Raw genomic sequence first — 21737 nt, 5'->3', positions numbered from 1 at the left:
GCTCTGTCCTGCTTGTTCTATGTGACTTGTGATCTAACAATCGTTTTGGGTTTTGGTTTTGGTTTTGGTTTTTAGTAATTGGAAGAACATTTTTTAAAGAATGCCTCATGCCCCTCAAAATCTAAAATATTGATTATCTGACACTTACAGAAGAGGCTCACTGGCTTCCATCTTTGGAAAAGCATATTGGTATTAAAATGCCCAGGTCACCTCACTCACAGTCCCTATTGGCAGCAACCTATGGAGTGTCAATTTCTCTTTCTGTTTGTTGGCCAAAGTCAGCCATCATTAAAGGAACATTTTGTTCACTGGCATTGGCCCCTTACCTTGTTCTGACAGCCACCTAAGCACTCGCTAGAGCCAGTGCTATCATGAAGGTAACTTCAGAGAGGAACAAAGCCATCTGCTCGACATTTCCTCAGATGTCGAAGGGGCCAGCTAGGTAGTGCTAGAGGAGAAATAGGCTGGGTAGGATAGTATACCGGCAGAGGAAGCGGAGGAAGTTGTGTTGAATACTGACTACAGCTCAGACCTAACTGGTTTTGTTTTGTTTTGCTTGTTTTGTTGTTATTTTAAGCATATGTTCTACAGAGGTTGTCTCCTGAGTTTAATCAGCTCCTCTGGCCCTGAGATGTCACACAGGTGACATTCTGTGTTAGGCCTTGGGCTTTTGGGCCTCCATGCAGGTCTGGAGGTCATTTTCTCCATCACTCCTTGACGTGGCCACGTTTTTGTACAGAGAGAAGCCTATTAACCAGGAGTGAGAACAAAGCAAGCCCAGCCTGCTTCACAGAGGCAAAGGAGCATTTCACAGTCGTCTTAGGCGTTGTGCAAGTGGGCGTGGTAAATATTCTCCAATAAGCCTGAGGCCTGCATCACTTTTCTGTTGAGGAGTACCTGAATGTTTTTGATTGGGTCCTACTTTTCTAAAACTGATGTTTTACTGTAGCCTATGTTGCTAGACTATGTTGATACAAATGTATTGAAGACCTCATGATCTGAGTCATACAATTTCAGAACAACTTTTGAGTTAAGAGTTTTCTCCGGGACCCAGGCAGATCGCGGCCTTCCTGGAAGACTTAGTCCCACTTGGTAAGAGGTGAAAGCAAAGCAGAGGGCTCCTCACAGAGGACACAGACTGTTGACATGAGCTCTGCTGTTGCTAGCTATTCAGTTGTGTCTGAAGGACAATTTGTAGCCTCCATGCACCTCCAGCTTTGTTGATTCACCTTGTATGACAGGAAATCAAAAGTCCAATGCCACAGGAAGGTGTGGTAGATGTGAAGATGGCTGAGCCGGTGTAAAGAGGACCCAAGGTTTTATATGTAGAGCCAGAACGGAGCATTCCAGGGCAGTTCCTAACATAAGACATACAGACTCTCTCCGGCTCAGTGGGCTTTCTAGAACAGTAGCGTATTCAGTGAAGAACATTCAGTGTTCCTTTCTCATCTTTGTTTACTGACTGTTTCCATCTTCATGACCTAATGTTTCCTTTTACAACTGTTTTTTTTTTAAACCTCCTAGAAAAATATGAAAAGAATCCTGAGCAGGAAGTATTCTCTAACTATAAAGAAAAAAAATCTGCTGTTCCAGCATTATTTTTTCATACTATGCTAATCATTTTTGAATACACTGTACAGATGGTAGGTTGTATTTTTATGGAGGGCTTTTTTTTTTTTTCAAGCCAAGTTCATAGACATGATCTTGAATTTGTAATGCTGTATTCTGAAGTGTCTTTTTTGGCTGTCAAAATAGTACCAGCTTTAAAAAGTACATAGACACTCTGGGCAAGGCTGATTATTTCTGCTTGCTTTCTTTATACAAAATAAGTATTTTCCCTTACTGAGAAAAAAAAAACCCACATTGTAAAAGACTAACAAATGGGAAGGAAAAAGAGGACAACCCATTGGTTTAAGCAGGACCCCATACATCCTCTGCTTGTCTTCACCCTCCTTGCCTTTTGGGACATAGAATAAGCGACATTACTCACGTCCATTCAGCTCAGTATCCTTTGTCCACGTCAGATGTGCGGGGAACAAACAGCTGGCTTGGAGAACACGTTGTTAACCGAGGTTATCCCTGTGTGTGGAGTTTAAATGATGAAATGGGAGGTCTTGAGCTTGCGGCGCATGGAGTCCTGGGTTTTGATTGCAGAACTGGTTAAGTTGTACATTCCCCAGAAAGTCCCTTGCCTGGGTTGTAACTGTAAGGGAGAGTTCGTGTGGAGATTTCCACCGAGCTTCGATTCCAGGTAAGGGCAGATGGCAGTGATGGTGCTCCCCTTTGGAGCACCTGTGTATAGGTCGTGTACTTCAATGAGAAACTTCAACGTGGCCACATAGTTTGTTCGTATTTTAGGTTTTGCAAGATGAGGCAAAAATCAAGGGTAAGATAGATATCACGTAGCCCCTTAACATGTGAGCATTTACAGTGAAAGGAGAAGATCCTCACTGCAAACAGGCAACAATTGGGTTTTGCCAGCTCATGTATTACAATCCTCACAATCCTGTGTGCAAGTTACTCTTCAAATGGATGGTGGCCCCCAGGTCCAAACTGAGGTGGCCAGAGCCCTGAGCCCACTCCCACCTCTAACCCACTGAATGTCAGCCTTAAGGTCATGTAAGCAGTGAGCTATCTTGGCATGCTGTCCACTCTGTCCCCTTTGCCATGGCCCAGCCCACTCTGATCCCTGTACAGCTTCGTCCCTGTGCTGCAGTCCAGCAGGTCTTTCCCTCCTCGGGACCTTTCTGCTGCGCTCTGCACGGTGCTGCTTCCCTGCTTGCTTGGCTGACGTCTTAAGGTTCAGATCTCAGTATAAGGTGCACCTCACTTGATGAGTCCTTCCTAAAACACTTGTTCCTATGCCCTCGGCTTCTTTCTAACTTCTGGCCTTTCTATTCATCCCCTTCCCTTCCCTCTGAGCATCCTGTAGTTGTTTGCTCATGCGCGCACGTGTGTGTGTGTGTGTGTGTGTCTGTCTGTCTGTCTGTCTGTCTGTCTGTCTGCTGTATAGAAAACAAATTCATGAAGGGCAAAATGAGGGCACTGTGCTATACATTAACACATTCCCAGGTCAAGGGTAGCAGGTAGACCACAGTATTTGGCAGATGTTTTAATTTGTCTTGATAAGTATCTTTAGAAATCAGCTGAAGATTTCATTGTGGACTTTCATGATTCCCAAATCTCTTAAGTTTCTTATGGCGCTCTCATCGCTTTGGGGCTATCAGGCCTCCTATAACTGCCCAGCTCAACATCCAAGACGGAGACTCATTGTCTCTCCTGTGGAGGGACAAGGGACACACATGTGAGACTCAGGAACCCACAGCAGCTAGGTTGCCTGCATGGGTGGAAGCTGTTCTGTAGTACAAGGGGTGATGGCATGAAACATGTCTGGCAGGGAGACTGCCTCAGTGACTTTTATGGGCGATGTTCTTACATGCACAAGAGATGCCTGGGAGCTTGTGCACCTTGGATTTAAATACCAGAGCACAGTCATCAATCTGAATCTCTGACCTACTTTTAGGGGCTGTTTAAAGACCACCCTATTAATAACACAGGCTGGGCCAGGACTGCTAAACCTCAGATATATTGACTGTGGGGACCAAATTATCCACTATTGTCTGGGTTGTTGTAGCCATTATAAAGTGTCGAGCACCACCCCATACCTGGCCCTTAGTCTTAGATGCCACTAGCACTCGTAAAGTGAAACACTTGGATCCGTCTTCAGTAGTTAGCTGCCGCTTTCTGGGGCTCTGAAGTCCCCTCCATCCACTGCCCCTGCAGCACTGTTCAGCCCGTGGGCATCTCTGCGCCAGAGCTGTCCTTCTCCTGAGCTATTTCCGTTGCATATTTATGTCTTGTAATTAAACCCTGCAGCTTACATTCGTGTGCTGCTTTATTTGTGTGCTTTTGTACGTGCTGTCTTTGTACTCTGCCAAGCGCCATGGAAGCGCCTCCTCGGTGTCTTCATTTTAATGCTGTGTTTTAATACTTAGCAGGTAGCCTCATCTGTGGGAGGTAGTCGATAAATGCTGTCTGAATGAAATTCTGCAAGGAATGTGGTTAAATGCTTTCCTTTCACTTTTGAGCGTATGATCCTTTTTTTTTTTTTTTAAAGAAGTTTTGTTGAAGGATAATATAGAGAGTCCCAGAAAAGTGCGCTGAGTCTGCGGCTTGATGAAATTCTACTCTCTGGACGTTCCTGTGTTGAGGCTAACATCAAGAACACAGCATGACCAGCATCCCCAAGCTTCCCCTGTGTCCCACTTCTACTTTATAGTCTTTTAAATTTTTCCTTCTTTTCAATAATGAAAAGGAATCCATGTTCACTGTTAAAAAATTTAAAAGTAGAGAAAAGCAAAAGGGAGAAAACACTCCTTTTTTAATGCATACATTTTAACGTGTTCACATTCTTTCAGTGTTCCGAGTGCTTGTGGGTGCACATAAATGTATTTTTAAAATGGTAAGATTCATGGTTTCTGTGTCTAGCTTGTCTCTGTCATGTTTCTTTGTGCATACATGTATGTATTGCTAACATGTTTCCTTGTAGATAACATGTGTGTGTATAATACACACATGGGTACACATGCACGCACATAGCCTAATATGGTATATTAAGGACAATGAAGCATTCACTATGTGCATAAGTTGTTTCCTTTTATTGGGAAACGAGGTGTTTAAGTGGTTTCTGTTTTTTTTTCTTTAATAAACACCCTTTCGGTACTTAATCATTTTATGATTCTTTACCATTACAGTTGGTGAAACAAATGAAAATGAGCCCTAAAAATGTGTAATTTACATATATTTGGTTCCTAGAACCATCTTTTAATTAACAAACTTAAAAACGGATATGCACGAATCCCCACATAGAAAGAACCTGAGTCCAACATTTATTCTGAATAAAATAGTCAATATAGACAGCGTAAAATGAAGATGAGCTTTTCCTCACATCTTCAGGTCCCTCAGAACAGGTGTCGAGCATCCTCATGTTTCGCGGTTCTCGTGTGGGGACATTAGTCGATAGACAGGGCCTTTGAAATAAAAGAAGTAGAAGTGATCTTTACTTGGCTTCCCTCAGAACAACAAAAGCACTCGATGGATGACCAACTTCCTACTCTACATCAGGGTCACCAAACATTCTCGTGTGTAAAGAAGCAGCTCAGTGCTTCAGCCCTTACTGACTGCACAGGTCTCCATTGTAAGCCTTCAGCTCTGTGGTGGTGCTGAGGCTGACACGGGTAACGCGAACACATATGGCCTAGCTGTGCTGCAAGGAGAACGTGTTTACCACAGCAGCAGGAACTGAGGTCTACTAAGTTGTTAACCAGTCCATGTCTGATGTCTTAAAATGTGAATATTGAATATGAATGCTAATTTTACAGTTCTGAGAATGAAACATCATAAAAACTTTAAACTTGTTTGAAGACAAGTTGATAAAAAAAAGTAGACAGGAAAGCTAACTTTTCTTCACAAAGAGCAGGTACATGTGACTCTTGGGCATCTGAAAAGGCCCAGTGTCATGCAGTAGTTGAAAGGCAAAGCAGTAGAGACGGGTTCAGGCCTGTTAGAATGGCTAAAAGTCAAAGGTGTGGTCACACCAAGTCCTGGTGAGAACGTAGAGCGAGAGAAATGCGGTCATCACTGGCAGGAATGCACGCAGAATAGCCACTTTGGCAGACAGATGTGCAGATCATGCAATGCTGAGCACGGTCAGACCATGAAGTCCAGCAATCACTGCTCTAGTTATTTGCCCAAATGAGTTGAAAACCTAAACAACCACCCAGGAAAACTGCACATGTGTCTAACAGCTTTAGTCATAATTGGCAACAATCGGAAGCAATCAAGATGCTCTTCAATAGTTGAATGGGTAAACAAGCCGGTAAGAACATACAATAGGGTATTATTCAGTGCTGAGGAAAAATGAGCTATCTAGCCATGGAAGACACAGGGAACCTTAAATACAGATTTTTCAGTGAACAAGCTTGTCTGGAAGTCTGCACAGTTGGTGGGGCATTCTGGAAAAGGGCAAACTGTGAAGGCAGTAGGAGGAACAGTGGTTGTCAGCTGTACAAAACAATAGAGGACGCACAAGTAGGAGACAGGTGAGAGGGCTGTGAAACTCCATGTGATGGTATGAAGGCAAACATGGCATTGTGTATTTGCCAAAACCTACAGCGAGGGCAACTTGGAGTCCATTAATCTATCAAATAAATACATCACATTGATGTAAGATTGATAACACGGGTACCATACTGTATGTGCAGGCAGCTGCTTAGAGAATTCTGCATATTCTACAGGCTCTCAAGATTTCTATGTAATTGTTATAGTCTCTAAAAGAAGAAGTCTACTAATTTTGAAAAGGTTTTGTATGCCACCTTTTCTATATAATTTTGCTTCCCTACAACTTGAACTGCAGAGATAATATTTTGAGGTTCTTCCCTATGGGAGATGTCCCATGTCTGGCTGTCGTCAGTGTGACATCTCTCTCTGCTTCTCTGAGGCCTTTTTTCCTTTTTGATGGCTCTCATGGGTATGATTGCTTGACAGCCAAGCTCTGAGGAGATGTTATGTTACTATGTATTTATTCTCTATCCTTTCTCCTTTCTCCTTTTTCCTCTCCCCTCTCTGTCTGTCTTCCTCTCCCCTCCATCCTATCCCCTCCCCTCCCCTCCTTTTCTTCCTCCCTCCCTCCCTCCCCCCTCCTTTCTGTTTATATGATACTAGAAAGATTTCAGAAATTCTCTATAAATATATAATACAAATAAAATATAAAACAGCTGTTAGATTTATATATAAGGCAGTTATTTGCTCCAGTAAAAGACTATCTTTTGGAAAAGACTGTCTTTGATATGTTTTTAGAAAGTAGATTAATAATCAGGTAAAGAACCTTTGGTTTGTGATACAAGGACTCAGGTTGCTTATACATCTACCTATTGCCCTGTCCTTGGCTTCTTTGCCTCTTCCAAACGCTAAAGCAAAAGCCTGTCCTCTACATAAGTGCAGATATGTTCCCAGTTCATAACTTAACTCTGTGTGACTTCAAACCTACCAGTGACTTCACATTACCTTCAAGATGAAGTACAGCCTCCTTAGGAACAGTACCAATAATATTGGACAGCGAATCCTAACGTGAAGATCAGTGTGAGCATACAGAGCCTGTGGTGGCCACCCTCCTGCATGCACATAAAGCCTCAGCACATGCTACAGGCCCCACTCCAGGCCAAAAGGGCCGCCAGTCTCTGGCATCTGGCAGCTTTTGCACCATGGTTTGGAACTTCTGCTACTGTCCCTGTCCCTCAGTTGTCAGTTGAGGTATTCTGTAGTGGTACTTTGAAGCCCTGTTTCCACAGAAACTTCCAGACCTCTGCACACGTTTTACCTGCAGGGTACAGGGCTGTATATTGTTCAGTCGTTGTCACTTGATTTGCTTCCTGCTTTTGAGCAGCTCTCTAAGATTTCCTTTGTCCCTTTATTCTCTGGTTTATGTTGAGTGCATTGTTGCTTCCACTGACTGAACCTAAGTAAATGAGTCTAGCCAAAGCACTGAGTTAGCAAAGCTCATGTCAACTGCTTCACTAAATAAATATCGATAGCTTTCTATTACCCCAGGCTCCTTCCACTTTGTCACTTTGCCAGCCTTCTATATCACAGAGCGTCCGAGGCTAGTCCTGGATGGGCAGAAATGTGGAAAGCAGTGTCCATCGGTCTATCTGCATTTCTGTGGCCCTAGCTGTGTGTTTAACTCTAACTGTAGAGGAGGCTCCGAAATCTCTAATCCAGCTCTACATCCACGGAGAAGATACAATAGTTTATGCATCCACGGAGAGGACACAATAGTTTATACATCCATGGAGAAGATCCAGAGAAGATCCAATAGTTTATACATCCACGGAGAAGATCCACAGAGAAGACACAATAGTTTATACATCCACGGAGAAGATCCACAGAGAAGACACAATAGTTTATACATCCACAGAGAAGATCCACAGAGAAGACACAATAGTTTATGCATCCACAGAGAAGATCCACAGAGAAGACACAATAGTTTATACATCCATGGAGAAGATCCACAGAGAAGACACAATAGTTTATACATCCACAGAGAAGACACAATAGTTTATACATCCACAGAGAAGACACAATAGTTTATGCATCCACGGAGACGATACAGTAGTTTAGGCATCCTCCATTAAGCTTTCTGCTGTTATCTTTCTGTGAATTACGTTATGTTCATATTTTGAGTTTGCATCACTTTCCAGTGAGATCCCAAGCCACTTCCATGCAGAGGGTGTATAGAGGGTGTAAGGGTAACCCCCTAGTGGAAAGTGAGTTGTTTAGAATCTGTCTTCTAGTACTTACATATGATTCTTTCCACATTTTGGCATGTTAATCTGTCTGCCCTTTACCATTTTACAAAGGCACATTTTGCCAAAGACTACGCAGCACCCCAGTGTTGTGCCTGATGGTGCCTCTCCGTGTACCGCCATAGGAGAGCATGCCCTCACCTCACACACTTACCCTGACTCTGCATGCTTGCTTAGAGAGTTAGGGCAACCCCGTGCTTGCAGCATGTGTCTCAGTGGTCTACTGTTTAAAGGGGATGGATTTTTTTTTTTAATTTAGCATAGTAAGAGAATTAGAATTCAAGTCAGTGTGATAAATCACCAAACATGCCACTGAAAGGCCTAAATTTAAATTAAACCTTTAAAAGCAATAACCTCTTTTCAATTCTGGTATTACCAGGAGATAATGGAGCTGTTAAGTGGAATGGATTTGATTTACAAGTACTGCAATTCTTTCCGCAATTGTCGATGTTTTCCACAGTGTATATTCTGTCCTTTAAGAATGTAATCAATAGCTAAGGTAAGTGGCCTGTCTCTTTCTCCCATCAGCCGTACTGAAAATGCCTTCCAATGTCTGGATCTGACATTACAACTATGTGCATACAATCATGTCAGGTGCATGTTAAAATAATTACCTCACCAAAAGTGAGCATTATACTGAATCATTGTCAAATGCTCACGGTCTTCATCGGTGCAGCTCAGAAGTTTTGCTTCTGGAGACCCTAGCCAGTGGCCTGGCGCATGGTACCTACTCTTACAGCCTAGATGATTGTGTTCATTTTTCTTGCCTTCACAAATCATCAGATGAAATTTATACTGTCCCAGTTCTGAAAGACAGAGTTCAAAGTTAATATATCACCCTGCTAAGGTCAAAATACCCACTGAACTGTCCTCGGCTCTGGAATCCCTCGGGGACTACCCTCAGCTCTGGAATCCCTCGGGGACTACCCTCAGCTCTGGAATCCCTCGGGGAGAGTTCATTTTCTGTCTCCTTCATATCTCAGGCTTCTTCTCTGCCTTGGACTGTGACCACATCTCTCTACTTTCTGACTCTGTGGCCAAAAGCCATCTTTCCTGCTGCCTGTTGTCACACATCCCTCTGCCAATTACTTATAATTATGTAGAATTGGATTTAAGGTGCACCTGAGTAACCAAAAACAATCTCTTAAGTTCAAGATCCTTAAATTAATCACATCTGCAGAATCTCTTTGTGCCCAGTAAACTTAACATTCACAGACTCCAGAGATAAGGGTGGGTCGGTCAGTCAGTCGGTCAGTCGGTCTGTCTGTCTGTCTGTCTGTCTGTGTGTCTCTATCTCCCTCTCCCCCACCCCGTCTACCTCTGTCTCTGTCTGTGAGTGTGTGTGTGTGTGTGTGTGAGTGTGTGTGTGTGTGTGTGTGTGTGTGTGTGTGTGTGTGTGTGTGTGTGTGTTATGTCGATCAGGCTGGCCTTGAACCCATAAAGATCCACCTTCTGGTGTCTGCCAAGGGCTAGGATTAGAGGCCTTAGATGATGACTAATGTTGCGGGGTGGCTCCTGTCACAGTAGCTTCCTCCTAGAGCGGGGCCGTTGCTCACACTGTTTGTCCAGTGGACGTGGAAACATTGCCACTGTGAAGTACACCGCCAGCTGAGGAAACAGGGCTCTCAGTAAGGCTTGGAGTCTCACCTCAGTTAAGACTTGACCTGCTTGATCTGCATTTGATAAGGTATAAAAAGGGCCTGGTGCATATTAACATTGACTTAAAAGGAGGCCCATCAGCTGTTAGCATCCACTCTGTCTGGTACATCTGTAAGCCACTTCCTAGCATGTTTAGTAAACGCAGAACCTGCAATATTTATCAGGGAAAGGAAAGTCATTCATGAATAGTAAAGTTCAGGGCATAATGATTACTTAATGCTCATTCTCTCTTTTTGTGTATGTGTGTGTTTATATATACACTTGTGTGTGCATGTGGACGTGTGTGTGTGTGTGTGTGTGTGTGTGTGTGTGTGTGTACACCTGTGCTTGCATACCACAACCCCCATATTGTCAGATGACGATTTTCAGGAGTCGTTATTTTCTTTGTGGGTTCTGAGATTTGAATTCAGGTCATCTAGCTTGCAAGGCAAGGACTCTTACCCTCTGGCCATTTCACTGGCCCCTAGCTCATGTTTTAAAGGTCAGAGTACTTATAATCAAAGTGTCAGATTTTTCTAAACTAAGGAGTTTGTTAAGCCCAGGATGATTTAAAAGAAACTTTTTGTGGAACACAGTATTCATAAATACGGGTCAGGGACTTCGAAGCATTTGGAGTATTTTAGCACTCTCCTTGGTGGAAAAGATGTGTGCGTCTCCACATCAGTGCCGTTATCACCTGCCTGAGCCTGTAGCTGAAAACAGTTCATCTGGTGCTGCCGTCACAAAAGGCCTCCTTCTCGACTCTTCACAATCTCGTTCATTCAGGGCCTTTTCTCTCCCTGAGGGAACCAGGGATTGAAATCAAATAATAGTATCGAGCAGAGTGAAAGTTCAAGAGAAGAGTGAAAGAGATTTGTGGTTTTTTAAAATGTAGTGTGAAATCTTCCCAACCTCTCCCACCACGTGTCATTTTGGCCTGAAGCTGAATTAGTTCTCATCTGATTAAATCAGAACCAAATTCAGCTATTTCCTAACTGCTGTGAAATGCAGATTTTAAGATGTGTCAAAAAAGCAAGAATGTAATCCTAGTAGGCAATGGCTCTCTTTTAAAAGAGAATAATTAGCATTTCATTTATATCATCATCTTACGTTTCCACACACAAAAATATTCATCATGTTTATGTAGCGTGATTATTAAATGCCTGGCCAGAATATGCACATTAACTTTGAAATTTGATATTCTAAATTTATACCCATGATTTCCATAAAGGAATCTTAGGGGCGGGTAGCAAGCTATGTCAGTGTGCTTGAGCATCTGCCGACTTTCAGAACGCTGATCTTGGAGCCTTCTCTAGGACTGTAAACACTTGATACCTAGATGTGATGCGTGGCGTGAGAGCTTGGGTAACATGGAAGAAACTGCTTGTTTGAATTTAGACAGCAAACACAGGCGTGCATTTTTATATATCCTCTATACATTGTATTTATCCCTGAAATACTAAGATTCAAAAAATAAATAAATAAAAAGGTTTATCTGATTGGAACTTTAAAGGGCAGCTGGGTCTAGTGGCCCACACCTGTAATCCCAGCACTTAGGCTGAGGCAAGAGGGTTGTAAATTCAAAGCCTGCTTGGACTAGAGAGAAAGGGAGAGTTGCTGTCTCAGGCAACACAGGTGGACACAGAGCAAGAGCGAGGGAGTGGGGGGAGGGGAGAGGGGAAGGGGAGAGGTTGGGAGGCACTATACCTGAAATCCCTTCGTTAGTAAGTGATTTTATTTCTCAGCTAATTTGTTTTCACAACCCTTTAAGTCAGCCCCTCTCAGAAGACTGTGAGAACTGCAGCACAGCCCCACACAGCGATACAGGGTCAGTGTCGCTGGACTGTGATACTCAAATGTCTATATAAAGGCTGCTTTAGATGTTACCGTGGAGGTAAACTAGGAAATACTCCATTGTCCATTGTCATTTCCTCAGCTGAGGGCCTCAGGTGACTAAGCTCTCCAGAAGAGGGCAGGAGGAGGGTTGTGTTCCAGGCCACCCTCAGGTCTGCGGCATTGGCTGCTGCCAAGTTTGCAGCTTGCTGGCCTGCCCTGCCCACATGAGACTTGGCAGGCCCGCTCTCCTGGAAGCCAGTGCCTAAAAAGTCAAGTGAAGTTCAGTCTCCTGCGCTCTGCTCTGCTCTCTCTATGCTCACTTGCTTCTGTTTTTAGTACCATCCCTTTACTGCCAGCACTGGTTAGAAGAGCAGGGTTGGGGAGTGTACACACATCTCCAGGTGGAGACAGAGGTCTACTCAAATCAGCCCCTACCTCCATCTGGTGCTGATGACCCCCCAAGCTCAAGCGTTGATACAGGTCAATATAGAGGCCCCACTTGAAGCAGAGGAGAAAAAGGTCTCACCAGCTAGTTAATAATGTGGTCTAGATTCCTCCCAGGTGCTTTCAAATAGATGATGCAATATTCCTTAGTGTCTTGATGACTTTTGGACTGATTATCCCAATTCTTCCTTTTTATTAATTTATTCAGATTACATCTCAATTGTTATCCCCTTGTTTGTCTCCTCCCGTTCCTCCCTCCCTCCCTCCCTCTTTCACCCTATTCCCATCCCCTAGGTCTGTGACAGAAGGGGACCTCCTCTTAACCATATGGTCACAGCCTATCAAGTCTCATCTTGGTAGCCTTCCTTTTCTTTCTCTGAGTGCTACCAGGCCTTCCCATCAAGGGGAAGTGGTCAGATACGGGGCGCTAGAGTTCATGTCAGAGTCAGTCCCTGCTCTCCACACAACTGCATAATGTTCTGTCCCTTGACTACATCTGAGCAGGGGTTCAATATGTAGTACATGTACTGTCCTTGGTTGGTGCAGTACTTTGAGCAGACCCCCCTGGGCCCTGATCAGCCTATCATGATGTTCTTCTTGTAGGTTTCTAGGACCCCCTGGATCCTTCTATTTCTCCATTCTACCATACTTCTCTCACCTAGAGTCCCAATAAGAGGTCCCCACATCTATCCCAATCTCCTGGTAAGTGAAGACCTTCAGGGAACATCACTGTTGGGCTAGTGTCCAATTATAAGTGAGTATATACCATGTGAGTCTTCCTCAGTCTGGGTTAACTCACTCAGTATGATCATTTCTTAAGGAAGAAAAAATTCCTGAAATAACTGTGTACATTTGTATGTGGTTCTGAATTGCAGTACTAATTGTTGTCTCTTCTGTTATTTTATCCAAGAGAAGAGCACATTGACTAACTTAAAATTAAAAGCTGTTTTGCCATAACTTTAGCTCAGAACTTGGGCTTATCTTGTCATTGTCAGTATTTCTGTGCTATGGTGACACATCTAAGTCAACTGCAGAGACATTTGATGTTTTAATCAGCCTATAAAAAAGGCACTGGCTCCTTTGGGCATTTTGAAGATTGAAAATAGTCTTTCATTATTTTATTACAGTCTGTCAAAGCATCTCTGAGACCTCTGGTTGGACGTCTTTGCACTGAAGGAGAATTTCAGAGGTAGAAGTTTAATGCTGCCAGGTAATTGACTAGGATAGCAGGACATATACTAGCCATATCTCCTAAAGAGCACGTGCCCGAAAAGTACATCCCTGCCTTGATCCGGCAGTGGATATTCTGTTGCAGGTGACGCCTCTCCTGTGACTGACAGGGCTTCCGAGTGAGGGACAGCCCATGGAGGTTTGCCAGGCTTGTAAGGCAGTCAGTCATAGGGGCACACCTCTGAGTGTAAAGGATGCTGCCCTGCCACTGTGCCCAGGAACAAGATGTGCGTTGGGTTATCAGCTCTCTCTCTCTCTGTGCTCCCTGGGGCTTAAGTTTGAGTTAGTGCCGCTGCCTGTGACTGATTCATGGTCTGGTGCAAAGCCTGCTAGGTGTTAAGGGGTGGGAAGAGATGGACACTGTAGTGATTGATGCCATCTGACCCTGGATTCTTACTAGCTTGTGGGAACAGAGTCACAGAAATAATTTTCCTGGCTCTGGATACCTTCAGGCATGATCTTCTACTGCCCCTCAGTTTTCTTGTCCTTATGTGCCAGAGGCTAACAAGCTAACCAGATGGTATACACCATCTTTGGCCTCACTCTCATGTACGTGTCTATTCCCAGTGCTTAAAAGTTTGCTGCCTGCTTGGTCACCTAAGGGCATCCCAGTGCCCCTGCTGTACCAGGAATCCTGCCCTTCAGGTTCCCCAAAGAACTAGAGGGTGACGTTCTTACTACTCAGGGCAGCAGCAAGAACACCTGTTGTCCCTTAGTTGTTGTTAGGGACTAAGTAATTCCCTAAAGTTGCAGTTTGCTCTTCTTCACAGTCTTTGTTGGTTCGACTCATCTGTCCAATTGTTCTGCCCCACATGCTACTAGCTGGGGTTACTCCAATAGCGAATGCAGCTCAAACCATTAGTTAGCACAGATTAGTCCCAAAGAGCCACTCAATAACTCCCCCCCCCCCCCCCCGCCCAAGCCTCTCAACCTGTGGCCCTTTCTCCTTCTGTAGATTTCCTTGGGCTTCTTAAGCTCATACAAGTCTTAGAGAACTGTTTCTGAAACCTGGTCATTCATCTCAGCAAGTCCTAAAACCAGCCCAGGTGGGCCCTGTGTAATCAGCAATGGGAAGAGCTGTCAGTGGCTGTGTCTGGCGCTTACTAACATGTCTTTTCACTTTGTCCCCTGTGTCTTAAAGCTGTGTTACCTGCCCTGGAGTCTGTCAGAGTCAACACTTCGTTCATTCACTCACCTTCATCTCACGACCAGTGTGGCCTTCCTCTGGGAAGGTGGGAGGCATACAGAAGATGGAATGACTGAGGAAGTGTGGCTGGAGAAGTTGAAGAATTAAGCAACCCTCCAAACTTACACTAACGAGTCAGAGGGCCTTGAGCCAATGGTGATAAACTGGAGTTGTATTTAAGCAAGATGAAACTTGTCATGGGTCGCAAAGAGAATTGGCGACCGCGGCGAACAGCAGCTCATCGCATACTTGAAGTGTGCAGAAAGAGAGCAATGGAGGGTGTATGATAAACATATATTCATGTATGCTGACGCTCCAATAGGTTAATAAACTACAAATGGAGTTATATAGTATCCTTTGTATTGCGGAGTAGTATTCCACAGTGCACATATACCAAAGCTTGTGCATCCATTCATCTGTTATGGATTAATTCTAGGGTTTGTTGTTGGTATTTCAAATAAAGATCCTATTAACAAAAGAAAAGTACTGAAGAGTAATTATTTTTTAAAGATTATCTTAATTTTGTGTATGTGTGTGTGCCTGTGTGAGGGTATGTGTATGATTACAGGAGCCCAGAGGCATTGGATTTCCCATTGGAACTGCAGTTACAGGTGGTCATAAGCCATCCAACATGAGTGCTGGGAACTGAACTCTGGTCCTCTGGAAGAGCAAAAGCACTCGTACCCAATGAACTCCTGTCCCAAGAGTAGGCTTTCAGATTTCTTTTTTTTTTTTTTTTTAATTTATTCTTGTTACATCTCAATGGTTATCCCATCCCTTGTATCCTCCCCTTCTTCCCTCCCTCCCATTTTCCCCTTATTCCCCTCCCCTATGACTGACTGAGGGGGCCTCCTCCCCCTGTATATGCTCATAGGGTATCATGTCTCTTCTTGGTAACCTGCTGTCCTTCCTCTGATTGCCTCCAGGTCTCCCCCTCCAGGGGACATGGTCAAATGTGAGGCACCAGAGTATGTGAGAAAGTCATATCCCACTCTCTACTCAACTATGGAGACTGTTCTGACCATTGGCTAGATCTGGGTAGGGGTTTAAGGTTTACTGCCTGTATTGTCCTTGGCTGGTGCCTTAGTTTGAACAGGACCAGATTTCAATAGATTTCAATATATGTGAGGTGACACATTTATTGCTTCATGTCTACAGTGTATGTTTAGCACATCAAAACGTCCCTTGACACCCTGTATCATCATCATACACATGCTAAACATATTTGTAAATTATTTCTCAAGATAAAGTTTGGAATGAAGGTCAAAGGTAGTGTCACTGACCATGGTTAGCAGAGGCTGGATATAAAGTGAGCTAGCCTGGAGTACAGAGAAGGAAGGTAGTAGGGCCTGAAAGAGTTACAAAGGCAGACAGACAAGTCAGCTCAGCTTTGTGTCCTTTCCTTGTTGCTACTGAGAGTAGAGAAGCAGCTCTTTCTAAAAAATGCCTCTCAGGGGAGAAAAAAAAATGTAAAAGCATGGGGTTAGCGCTCAGTCTTCTCACTGAGAGTCACACATGTCCCTTCTGTCCACATTTGTTTTTATCAATCAAAGCATGTCTCATTGTTAACCCTGCTATCTATCAGGACAAGAATAATACCCGCCCCATAAAAGGGCACTCCTAGGAATAGACAGCAGATATTTTTAGAATAAATAATACAATCAACCACATTTGCATTTTTATCCCTTTTATTATACAAATAACAAAAAACCAGAAAATACTAAAAAGCACATGGCAACATTGCCAATTATTTTAAATTTTTTTCTCACTAAAAATAGCTGCTGATATTAACTATCTCAGTTTCCTCTGAGAGTTTGTTGAAGAAAACTGTTCTGTCTTATATTCTGGCAACGAGCTAGTGATAACACGTTGAACGTACTACATGAAGAGTACAAGAGTAAACACTTACCTTCTCTGACACCCTCGGGTCCCAGCGTGTGACTATGCCAAAATGTAGTCAGCACCAACTCCTGAGATCTTTCAACTGGACTCAAGTACACAGTGCTCATATAAGCATCTCACACATCCTTGTTCATATATCAGACTGTTTTGTTGGACAAGTTGCTTCTGGTGAAAACATTAAACGGTATCTGTAGAATCCTTTTGGAGTCATCACTGACAAATATTATAGCTTATTTCTAAGATCCACCTTCCCTGCCCTCCTAAAATGGAGTACTGTTACCATAGCAATGGGGAGGGCAATCAGTGCTTTCTTGGAAGTGCCTAGTGTGTCCTTGTCTTCATTTTAGCTCAGCAAGTTATGTTTTATGCCAAGGTTAGCACAAAAACTACCTGTGCAGAGCCTGCACGGTGGGTGGGGGAGGGGAGGGGAGGAGGTTGGCGGCCTCTGGCGGGCAACCTTTCCCTTCTCTGGTTACCCTGTTTTACAAATTGGCTTGCTCCCCTGGTGTCTGCTAGGCCATGCTTTGTCAGGCATCATTGGTCAAAGATGTAGCACTGAATAGACAGCGCAGCTGATGAGAGTCCTGGAAAGCTGTCCTTCATAATAAGGACACTCATGTAGAGATCATTAACTTTTAAAGTCTATGGTAGATTTATGTGGGGATCTAATATATCTCTCAAAATGGTTAGAAGACATCATGTAAGCCAACTGTTACCTAAGTTCCTTCAAGAAATCAAGAAAATCAAGGTTTAAAAAAATGGTTCATTGTAACACTTTCCTCTTTGGGCCGTGCTCTCAGGGAAGGTTGCTATACTGCTGAGAAAACGTAAGCATGACGCTGATCTGAAATGGGGAGTTAAATTGGGGGATGATTAAAAGATGGTGGAAAGTGGTAGAATGTCTGTATCAGTGGGGCCTGCGGAGGGACTTATGAGATAAAGACTGTGGACTATAGGGAAGGCAGAGAGGAGGAGAAGAAAAGCACCTTTCTTGCAAAGCTGGCCATTGAAGAACACTTGGCATCTACTTGCTCATTTCCCCCAAGGAAAGCAGGGTGGCTGTAGAGTGACAAAGCTTTTCCTGGGGAGACACAACACAGCAACATACATATCTACTCATCCCAGATAGGGAATCCAGAACAGACCGAAGCCCAATGAGTTTTGTTGGAATTACTTAGAGGAACAGAACTGACTCAGAGAGCAGCATCTCCAAAGCCCACCTCACCATGGGTAGCACTGCAGTCTGTAGGCAGCTCAGCAGCTTGGAGGTCCTTTGCATGAACCACAGTGCTAAACCTCGTCTAGGTTAGCTCAGCTGGTTTCTGTTGCTTAAAGGTAGCTGGTTTGGGCTTTGCAACTTTCTCCTCTGAGAGTTATTTTCAGCTCAGCTTGTCTGTCATCTTGGCCTCTCAGCTTCCTTCTCTAGGGAGGAATGTCAGCTTTTACTGCTTACTCTGGCAGAGAGAGGCCTAGTGAATTTGGTCAATTTCAGGAAATTCCGGAAGCTATTTTGAGTTGTTTACCTTCCTGCTTAGGAAGCTTCTCGAAGGACTGAAGTTTCCATCTAGAAAACTGGTACACAACAGTGGCACATGGCTAAGACAGAGCTTTGGCAAGAGGAGATCTTTTGCTGTGCTGCTTTCTAGCTGTGCAGCCTGTGTGTTTCCTGTGTGGTCCAGGATTTCTTATTTCTAAGAGGAAGCATGATTGTCCCTTCTGGGCCATTTGCAGGAGAAAACCACAGAAAACAGTAATTCCTGTCAAAAAGTAGCTATATTATACATACAATACGTACCTATTAGTTTCCAAAAGCAAAAACTCTGCAGTGTTGGGTTTATATGTTCAAGGGGCAGCCCATAGACTTTACTACTGTACACATATGGAGTGATTTAACTATGACCTTAAATGTTTTAAGATACTCTTTTATAATGCTTTTTTGCATTATAAAAAAGAAATTTTCAATATTTAAATCTTACAGTAGGATAAAGGTTTTTAATGTCTTTTAACTTTTATATTCAATTTTCTTAAGTTTTGTAAGCTTTAAAATTCTTTTGACAATTTCATAAATGTATGTTCTGAGTTTTCACCCACTACCATCTCTCATGCCACTTTCTGCTGAGAAGAAACCCTTCTTCTAAGCTAGCTCCCTCCTAGTTTGGAATTTATCTCTGCCCCCCACCCCCCGATTTGATTTGTTTGACCAACTAAGTATAATTCGTTTTTTGCTTTCATGAGCATCAGTTGAAGATTATTTAGAGGAGCAAGAACAAAGTATTAGTGGCTGTGATACAGAAGAAAATGACATCATCCCCTTCTTTAGCATCCATTAACTGCCTGTAATCTCTCAGTGAAGGGTAGGACTTCATAAATCCCCTCACTCATGCGTGGTGAAATGGTGAAAAGTTGTCTTGTGGACATATTGTTCATGAAACCATATCTGCAGTGAGGTCATGACTGCAGTGGATTGTCTCATTGCATCCGTCCCCAACCGATGGCCCTCACGTTCCTTTGGCTACATTTTCTGCAGTGTTCCCTGAACCATGGAGACACGGTGATATAGATGCCCTACTCAAAGCTAGAACTCCGGTCACTTATTCTACATGCTTTGCCTGTTCTGAACCAGTTATCACCTGTTAAATGTGGGTGTGGCAAGACAGAACATGACTTTCTTATCATTGTATTGCAAGAACCGAGATTCTTCTATCTTATACGTTATGGCCAGTAAAGAAGCAAAAACAGAAGAGGGGTTTGTTAGAGAGAGTTCCACAGGCTGGTCCCAGCTGGGGCACACATCCTTTCTACTCCTGTTCTGCGACCCAGACCTATCACCAGCACTTTGTTTTCCGGGAACAAGTGTGCTCTAAAACTGGTGTGATGAAGTTCTGGAGGGCGGCTGGCCAACTCTGTAGTCCACTTGGTTCCAGAACAGGGAGAACTTAGCTGTTTGCTTCTGTGGACAGTAGTGGAAGGGAAGACATGGTGTGATTGGTGAGAGAGAAAATGAAGAGCAGCAGAGAGCGGTTTGAAAGTTGTTAACCAGTGAACCAGGTGGACCATCACAAGCTTGTAGGAAATGGCACCATGAGCCAACAGCCCATTGAATGGAATGTTGGGCTTTAGCATTTTGAGCCACTGTGAGATCCACCAGAAAAAATCTTCCCTGACACCTGGAAGAACAAACGTAGAGTGTAACCAAGGCTATCTTTCCCAAGAAGGACCAGCTACCCTGAGTGGAAGTTTTCCTGTCTCCATTTTAGGCATTGAGCTGCAGAAAATGATTCTTGATCTTGTTGAATACATGACCTTGGAGTGGCCAGGGAATGGGCTTCTGTCAGATATAGTTTTGGCATGTGCAGTTTTCAAGAAAAACGTGCTTAGGAAACATTGCTACTTAAGTCATCATGTGCTTATCCACTGTGACACTGCTGCCTGGGGAGAATAAGGCGCCCATCAGTTCCAGAGCGCTCAGAACAAGGATCCAGAAAGCTTGCAGGCCAGCAAGCTGACGAGTGGTTCCTGTAGCATCATAGATCTGGTGGCTACATACTTTTTCTATTCAGTTTAAATTGGCCTCGTGTGGAGCAGGATAACTGGCTATTATTCCTTTAAGAGACTTCATCGACCTCACACGTTATGGGGGAGATTCCTACAGCCCTCTGGTTATGTAAAGAAGTGTTTATTACCCACAGCAGCCTTCCTTTATAGTTTTGCAGCAGATGCCTCACTTAATAATCCAACCAGAGGGAACATGTCTTCTAGTCTAATGTTTGCTTCCTAGCTGTGTATATTAAAGTGAGTATTGCCTTTGGGGCAAAGCATGTGTGAATTTTTTCTGTCCTCAAGAATTTTCCATCCTGGTGAAACTAGGCCATCTTCGTCTCAGTGAGTCATTTGATATGTGTTGTAGTCAAGTTGCCTCTACCAAGCAGTAGGTTTTTCTCTATATGAAAATGTAGTTAGTGGGACTCAAGATTTTCTTCAGACTTGACATATAAGAAAAAAAGAGGTACAGATTGATCCTCATTACTGCACTCTTTCCTTGCCATGATTAATATTCTGATGATTTATTCCTTACATATTCATGACAAATTTACTTTACCTTGTCCTCAGTGACAAGGATGCAAACACTTTGCCACTTGGCCAGTACTCTCAGGTTGCTTGTGGTTTAGAAAATAATCAAGGGGAGGCGTTTACCTTCAGGCGATGTGTACAGCCAGTTAGCGACATGATGGGGATAGGAGTTAGCACAGGGTATGGTGGGGCCTCAAAAGCTGTGCTTCACTCTGCCTACAGAAAGCATCAGAAAGAACTCACTCCTAGTAACACTCTGTGAGCAAATTATGCAATGTAGAGGCTGTACACATTTCAGGTAAAGAATTAGCATGAGCAAATCAACACCATACTCATTTACCTAATATTTATGGGAAATAAATAGCTGGCCTACTGGTCAGCTAGCCAGAGAAAGATGGCGATGCAGTGAGATGTGGAGGCAGGGCCCTCCTCCATCCTGAGGAGTCTTGACATTTTCTTTCAGGAACCAGGAAGCCACTGATGGGTAATAAGTAGAGGAATGAAATTACTGACGTCTGCATTTCAGAAAGATCATTGTGGCAGGTCACAGAGGAGTGAAGCTGAGGTTTTATGTTATATTTCATCCTGGACTGTGGGGGTTGAGGCATTTATTTCTATGGCTTTCAGGTGTTATCAAACATCTTTCGAGGATCACTATGACTCTGGTCTGTGAGTTCATTCATGAGAAAGTACAAAACAGTGATGGATTCCTTTGCTCAGCATATCAGTGTTAAATGCTGACCTGAAGAAGAGTGAGGTCACCAGCTGTCTCATCCCAGGGCACTTGCAATCCCAGCAAAAGGTATTGGTAACACTGCAGAAACCTGCCCTTGGGTTCTGCTTTGACCTCATATTGTCAAGTGATGTATCTTAACACAGAAAATACACTGCTGGCCCCAAAAAGGGAGTGGCCCTCTTTTTTACTTTTAGAGAAATTTAAGGAAGATGTTTCATCTTTATTAGTTTTCTTGTGTGTAGAAGTAAGGATGTTTCCCGGCAAAAAGGCCTCATCAGTTCTTAAACTATGTTTTCAAATCAGTAACTGGTTCCAATCTGACTAATCTATG

The 21737-nt window shown here is 43.5% G+C and overlaps 1 long non-coding RNA gene across 1 annotated transcript in view; it reads left to right on the top strand.

The window, feature by feature from the left end:
• Positions 1 to 15129, top strand: part of LOC311593601 — a 37303-nt gene extending 22174 nt beyond the window's left edge. The window contains exons 3-5 of the long non-coding RNA XR_014777779.1: positions 12885 to 12983; positions 13409 to 13491; positions 14653 to 15129. This is a non-coding gene — a long non-coding RNA (uncharacterized lncRNA). The remainder of the gene's footprint in view (positions 1 to 12884; positions 12984 to 13408; positions 13492 to 14652) is intronic.
• Positions 15130 to 21737: the final 6608 nt, after the last annotated feature.

This window comes from Acomys minous, assembly GCF_964271855.1.
Source record: "Acomys minous genome assembly, chromosome: 1".
In the NCBI taxonomy this organism is placed as follows: Eukaryota; Metazoa; Chordata; class Mammalia; order Rodentia; family Muridae; genus Acomys; species Acomys minous.
Note: the sequence above shows the minus strand (reverse complement) of the source record. Positions and strands in the feature narration are given on the sequence as shown.